This window comes from Lolium rigidum, chromosome 2, assembly GCF_022539505.1.
Source record: "Lolium rigidum isolate FL_2022 chromosome 2, APGP_CSIRO_Lrig_0.1, whole genome shotgun sequence".
Lineage (NCBI taxonomy): Eukaryota > Viridiplantae > Streptophyta > Magnoliopsida > Poales > Poaceae > Lolium > Lolium rigidum.
This window is the reverse complement of record NC_061509.1, coordinates 99,172,128-99,179,907: the sequence shown is the minus strand read 5'-3', so window position 1 is coordinate 99,179,907 and position 7,780 is coordinate 99,172,128. Positions and strand designations below refer to the sequence as shown.

At 43.3% G+C, this 7,780-nt stretch overlaps 1 long non-coding RNA gene across 1 annotated transcript; it reads left to right on the top strand.

Moving 5' to 3' along the window:
* The first annotated feature begins 4,927 nt into the window (after positions 1 to 4,927).
* Positions 4,928 to 6,974, top strand: LOC124686978. Its single transcript, XR_006998032.1, has 3 exons — positions 4,928 to 5,449; positions 5,858 to 5,966; positions 6,533 to 6,974. It is a non-coding gene; the product is annotated as an uncharacterized LOC124686978 (long non-coding RNA).
* Positions 6,975 to 7,780: the final 806 nt, after the last annotated feature.

The following is a 7,780-nucleotide window of genomic DNA, read 5'->3' as shown; positions in this document are numbered from 1 at the left end:
AATTCCCCCATGGACTACGAGTTCTAGCTGTAGCTAGTTGGTATTCTCTCCCCCATGTACTTCAATACAATGGTCTCATGAGCTGCCTTACATGATTGAGATTCATCTGATGTAATCGGTGTTGTGTTTGTTGGGATCCGATGGATTGTTACATTATGATTAGTCTATCTATAAAGTTGTGAAGTTATTGTTGCTGCAATCTTGTTGTGTTTAATGCTTGTCACTAGGGCCCGAGTGGCATGATCTTAGATTTAAGCTCTATACTTATTGCTTAGATTGTATCTCCAAGTTGTTTGCACATGTCTATGTCCGGAACCAAAGGCCCCAAAGTGACAGAAATTGGGACAACTGGAGGGGAAGGCTTAGATATGAGGATCACATGTTTTCACGGAGTGTTAATGCTTTGCTCCGGTGCTCTATTAAAAGGAGTACCTTAATTTCCAGTAGATTCCCTAGAGGCTCGGCTGCCACCGGCTGGTAGGACAAAAGATGTTGTACAAGTTTCTCATTGCGAGCACGTATGACTATATATGGAAAACATGCCTACATGATTAATAATCTTGATGTTCTGTCTTAATGCTATTTCAATCCTATCAATTGCCCAACTGTAATTTGTTCACCCAACACTTGTTATTGGAGAGTTACCACTAGTGTAGATAGCTGGGAACCCCGGTCCATCTTTCATCATCATATACTCGTTCTACATGTCATTGGAAGTAGTATCAACTATTTTCTGGTTCCATTGCCACTGTGTTACTATTACTGTTGCTGTGTTACTATTACTACTGCTCTCATATTACTGCTACTTTCACATCACCCCTGTTACTAGTGCTTTTCCAGGTGCAGCTGAATTGACAACTCAGTTGTTAAGGCTTACTAGTTGAATGCCCGTGCGTTGCTACGGTTCCATCAAGTTATTTCTTGTCACGAATGGCATATCTATCCGAGTACAAAGTTTACTTGGACATCATAGAAATCAACAACCCAAAAATTATATCTTGTTGAGTAAACTTTCAGTGGGAGATTTATCTCAATGGACTCTACAATGTACAAAATTCGCATGATGTTGTTATGCCCGGGAGTTAGCCAGTTAGGCTTCGTCTAGGTATTATACTTGTCGTAGTCATCCGTGATATTATCCAATTGAACCAGAGGTGGCTCACGCTCGTCTTAGAGCGGCTTAACGGGTGTCCAAAAAACTTGCCTCCAAGTCACTGAAAAATGCTTGTTAAACGGTCCTTTAATTTTGTGAACACGAAACAAATTGGAGTCCTTTGCACTCATTATAGTTAACTATTTTATGGAACCATAGTCACTCTCTCGTTTTAATTTTGTGAACACAACACGTTTTTATTTTGAATTCTACATTAATCTTCCAGATTTGCAATTAAAATCTACATAAAGGTTATATAAATATAGTTGAAATTCTTATTTCCAACTATATATAACCGAGTTTGGAGAACAAGAGGTGCTTTTTGAACATATTATTTATACTCCCATTATATTCGAGTTGGTCCACTGCCACAAAACAACAAAACAAATATAGAGAGATCAACTGAAAGGTCAACTTATCGCACATGACACGAACTCGATCAAGTTCATGGAAGTTGGAACAAACTTGTATTTTTCTTTGTCAATGACCACAATACACCAAGGTGCTCCCTCACTTCTTACCATCTCGTCTTCTCTCCTCTCTCTTTATGCCTCAAACTTTTTTATCGCCTCCAACTCCACCCACCTAGTGCATCCACTCAGCAAACTTCGACATAATTATTTATCGTGTTACCCTTGTACTCGAGAACATTGGCAAAGTCGAATCTGCATTGTATGACCCTTACCATTTCAGATAGAATTATGCCAAACCTTTCGTACCGTGGGCAAGCTCTTTTCGCTGGATGTTGAGTACATGTAATTAGGTTTCTACGAAGCAAACTATTTAAGTTGTACAAGAAGTAAATATGAACCTACAAGTCCTCATAGATTGTCACATGAATAGGTGTTACATGCACTGAGATCAACGCCATTGGAATTCTTAATTACATGCCAATATAATAGATAAAATATGGTACGGTCGTGTCTGTTATGATGACATGTCATACTAACATGATTTTGATATGTTTATTTTTTATTTATTTTAGAATTAGCGTTTGACATTTCACTGTTGTAGTTATAATTCCCGTCATAGTAAACATGCATGAATAGAGCATGAAACTCATTAAATAATTTCAGTGCAAGTGAGGTTATAGAATCACCTACGAAGGGTGAAACATCAAGTTTCGCATATGCTTTATCTAGAGTAATGACCCCAGTTAAGAGCTTCCAAGCAGTAATAATCTTTCTCACTTAACATCTTAGTCCAGGAACAACATATTAGATTAGGCGTGTCTCTCAGCATCACAACAACCTAAAATTTAGGTGATGCAAATGGCGAGTGACCATAAAAGATGCAAAATTGAATCCTAATCTGGATAATGAAGGTAAATAATCTTAACTGTCATCTTTGAGAACTAAGTAACTCAGTGGCTGGAGTTCAAGGTGTTGAACTCGCTCATCCTTCTTAGAGGTACTATTTTGCTGAAAAGGCATATAGGGCTCTTATATTCTATCTAACAACGTATAGCAAAGTGATGGATCATTCCCCATGTTGGTAAACAAATTTTAACTGTCATCGTGCTCCTTTGAACGTGGTCTTTGATGTCGTTGTACCCGTTGTATAAAATGCCTTTCTCACCATCGTGTGGACGTGTGGTAGGCTATTCCGCCGTGGCAATGGCAGAGGCAGCAAAACTGAATCAGGGGGGCCAAAGTGAAAACAACATCTATTAGAGGGGGCGGAACAAAAAATCTGTAGCTTATAGCTGTAGTTTGGCATAGAGAGGCAGGGATCTACGCGTAAATACAAATTTTAGGGAGGGGGGGGGGGTGGGCCCCTGTCTCCGCCAGTGAGCCGTGGCCTTCATTGGCGTGTTGGCTATACCCAGTCCTCATAGTGATTTTGTCCTATTATTTGCGCATATACAAAGAACTAAGATTTGAACAAGCACAAAAAATATGGAAGATGGTGAAACCTGCAACTAATAATTACAGATAATTTCAGTGCTTATAGTCAACGGTGTGAACCAGCTAGCTTCTCACCATCACCATTCCACAAGAAGTGTGACCAAGGAGCGACTCCATGGAGGCCTTCCAAGATGAAGAGAGCAGCATTTTGTGGCCCGTCGCCAGATCGTGAAGCTTACTCGGTTTGGTCCGCTTGGCCACTCCACGTAGTCCTCTGTTCTTTTGTAGGGCCAGCGCCAAGGGTGATGTCCATGCCTTACTTGAAGAAGTATGCTGCCTCAGAAGCTCTTTTTGCATCAGGCGAATGGAAGTGATAATGCCAGGACAGTGGAGGCAAGATGAGTAAACAAGAGATGTTTGCTGGGTAACATGGGAGCTACTGAACCGTGGTCTTTGTGCAAGTAGGCAGTATAAATCTTGAAATAGATGACCTTTAGCAAACCAGCGCTGTGTCCACCACAGTGATCACCTCTTTGACCTGACATATTGACATATTTATAAAACATTACATGGTTGTAATCTTAAACGCGTACAATTTGGAGCTACATTTCCAGTGTCAAAACATGGATTGATTGTAAAGTCACTCATGATTTTAGTAGTCAGGATAGACGCATGCGGACTCCGACTATGAGTAAACAAATGGTAACGAGTTATTCAGAATCTGATAATCAATTGAACGTCCACCTGTTTACTTGGACACGTAGAGAATCTATGATCTTACAAGCACACAAAAATATGAAACATGGTTGTACCTGCAACGGATGACCGCTGATAATTTCAGTGGTATAGCCAACAGTCTGAACCAACAGCTCTTCACCATCGTTGTTCCACCCGAGCCTAGCTAAGGAGTGAATCCAAGGGCACGATCCACGATTGAAGGAACAAGTGCAAGCCTCGAAGGAGAGGTTGGATAATTTGGTGGCTCCGGAAGAAGACAAGCCTCATTCCCGGCGGCCATTGGTTAGTCCACTGCGAAATCAGGGGGTGGTTGGTGATGAAAGAGCTTGGCGGTGGCGGGCGCGGAGTGGGTAACGGTCTCCTGTCTCCGGCGGCGCAATCTACATGGATCGCGCGGCAGCAACAGCTGGCGGTGGTCATCGTCGCGTCAGCCGGTGGCAGGGCAATGAACCAGCGGCGGCCCGTGGATGCAGCAGCCAGCAGGCGCCGATTGCGGTTGTAAGGAGGCGCAGATAGATCCACCGCCTCATTTTTGCATGCGCGCGTATGCAGGCGGCATCATCAGCTTGCTTAATCTCCTCCTTGCACTTGCTTTTGTCGGCGACGGAGAAAGATAGATCGGCCGGCAGGGCTGCGCGAGGTGGATGATTGAAAAGGAATACCGTGTACCCGTGCGAGGATGACAAGAGAAATTAGGGGCATTATTAACTGACTATCCCGATTTGTAAGGAGAGGATCACGTTCCTATTATTTTGGAGGTAACTTCTTTACAGGAAAACAAGGAGAGTCCGTCATTATTGACATGCAAGAAAGGAAAGCCGAGATTTGTATCCCGATATTGTTTTTCGGGCGGTGAGATGACATAGGCAAAAGTGTAAATTGCAAAGTGCAAAGATTGTTTCCTTGTCTGCTGGGATGCTAGACGTGATTGTTTCCTTTTTTTATCAGACAGATTGTTTCTTTGCTTGAGGCGATTTGATTGGTAGTAATAAATTCTTAACCTTTTTTTTCTGAGCGACGTGGGAACGGATGGTGGTTTTTGAGGGTGATTAACGGTTGAGATTTCTCCAATGTTTGATGTCAAAGTGCACACCATCCCCAACTGCAATTTCTTTACTATTATATTGGAGTTGGTCGTAGGTCATACAACGCGTTTGGTGAGGAGATTGAGATCATCCGGACCATTCGATCTAATCTTACGTCTTCGCTTAACATCCACCGGCGTGCACCTTCCCGCAAATTACTTACCAAAATCTCCCTAATTATCATTAGTTTACTTACCAAAATATTCCTAATTACTTAAATCTCTTATACTACCTGAAAGGGGGAACGAGTATCTCCTCCTTCTGGCCATCGCCGCCGCCACATAGCACCGGCAGCCTCCACCGCCGATTGGCGCCGCTATGACGCTGCCGGACTCCACATACTCCCCATCTCCTCCCTCTATCGCCATCGCCGCTGCACAATACAGTCTCCTCCCTCTTCTGATTAGGAGACACCCAATGTCTCCGCCTGGACTGCCTCCGATCCCTGCCGTCCTACATCAGGATCACCATGGCGCATCGCCATCAGCAGCAATCGGCTACATAAGAACGAAGTTCCTTCGAGTCCACAGCCACCGCGCGGCCTCATCTCCGGTAAGCCTGGCGGCGGGTGCAGCGTCCGGACAATCTGGATCCTCACGCCCCATGACGCGATCTACCCTTTCCAGGTACGCACGACCGGCACCGTCCCTACCTCGCAAATTCTGGATTAATACGTGGGCTTCTCGTGGCAGGGTTCGACCCTTCTTGTCCCAGGAACTGACCATCCCCCTTCAGGCCTTGTTTACTTCTCTCGTATTTTTCTTCCCAATGGGTATGGGGATGGGAGGGGATTTGGTGTTCACCCAATCCCCCCAAATACCCTTCCCCAAAAATACACTAGTATGATGGAGAGTTTTTGATTTAGGCAAAAAATGTGAGGATGGGAGGGGATGGAAGGGGATATCTCGGGATTATGTCGTTCAAAACCGGAGAAGTAAACGGACTAGTGGGGATTTTCCGGGATACAAAATAATCCCCTCCCATCCCCATAAAAACCCTAGAAGTAAACAAGGCCTCATGCATGCGGTTTGCAGTGGTGGGGAAATGGAGGCGCGTGGGAGGCGGAAGGGGCTGGGAAGGGCGTGAAGATGCGACTGTCGGCTGACTACGAGAAGCCCATGCCTTTGCCGGCAATTTGAGAAGGTTTGGCTGCGTCATATCTCTTGATGTAGCTTGCTTCAGAGAAATTGTTGTGGCCGTGTTAAAGTTAGATACAGGACAACTCAAAATTACGTTGTTTTTTCCTGTGCTTTCTCAAGGGAAAGGTTTGGTTGCTTCATTCTTGTGCTCCGTCCAGGTAGAGTTATTTGTAATTTCTAGATCCATGACAACTGAATATTATTTCCTATGGAAAAATACACACCCTCCTTATATAGTTGTTGGACATTTTTCTTCTTCAGTTTTGATGCTCATGCGTAGGTTTTGGTGGAAGCGAAGATTTCAGTTAAGATTATAGGCTATCACAACGTTTTCTGTTATGACCTAATTTATGTACTGAATGAATACTTACCTTCATACATTTTATGCTCTGTCATACGTATTAGGTCGGTCGCACTATCTGTGAATTTTTATGAGGATTCTATAAGTGATGCACATTATGTAGCTTACAATCTTAACCCATTTTCATTGATGATTTATTTGTTTCCTTCTCATCATTGTGAGGATTTTGCATCTGATTATGATATTTTTTATGGAGCTATTTTTTGCAGATGCTGAGTACAATAATGGAAATTGGACAGGTTAATCGACCAATAATCATGGTTTATGGTGGAACTACTAAGGTAATATGTTACCCCTGTTTTCTTGCTGTTAAATTTACTGGTGCAGAATGCTCTTTGTTTTGATATATTGTTTTTAGATTAATTTGTGAAAGTGACTCAAAGCTATGATAAACTAAACTGCTTCTGTGACATACAAATGGCTCTCCGTACAAGTAACAAAGTTCACTGTAGCTTCCCATATAATATGTTAAATGTGTGTTGGTTCAGTGTTGTTTACATGTTACATGTTACTGATAGTTTTCAGACTTTGAGATTTTTTTTAATGCACCTTGGACACTTTCAGGCCATATGCCTTAAATATTTGCTTTCCAGTTAAGTGTGTCACCTTTGAATGCCCCTAACCCGGGGCTGAAACAGCGGGGTCAAAGGAATCCGCAACAGGCACAAGCCATTGTCGCCTGCTGCCTGAGTTGGCGCTGAAACGGCGCGGTTGATGGGCTCCACGACAGGGATGGTCCATTCTTCGCTTGCAGCGTTTGAGTCGGTGTTGCGGCAGGGGTCGAGGGGCTCCCCGACGGAAACACTCTCCCCAGGAGTCTACGACAATGAGATGGTGTCACCCATGCTGAGCAGTGAGATCGCGCTAGCCCTACATGTCGCCTACCTATGTAAGAATCTCAGCACGCTAGCCCACTTTCATGCATGTTGCTATTTACTTGACGCAAGTACTGCAGCTAGCCAGACGCTCACAGTTTAGTGTGTTGATCTTGGCGGTTCACGCAGATCTCTTTATTCAGAATTTCGGATCAGTTTATTTTTTATTACATTTTCTTTCTATTAGAACATAAGAGATTTTTTTTTGCGAAAGATTAGGACGTAAGAGATTATTGTGATCATTTGCTGGAACAACTAGATTATACTTAGGGCCTGCTTAGATTACCTTTTATTAGCCCAAACCAGGCATATTAGATGGAGTGTGTGGAAACATTCCACGATGGAGCAGAATAAGCGCTTGGTTCGCTGTTTTACTTTCCCGATTTTCTCGGAATCGCTCCATAACTGCCTGCAAATTCCACGGACATGACGAGGTCCGGAAAAATTCCGGCTGGTTTTGTTGTGCACTAGAGGAAACTTACATATACAATATCCGGGTGGAAATAATATGGACTTCCCAAGTGGGGCCTTATGGAATACTTGAAGTGATATAAGCTGATGTTTGGAAGGTGAAACTGATGC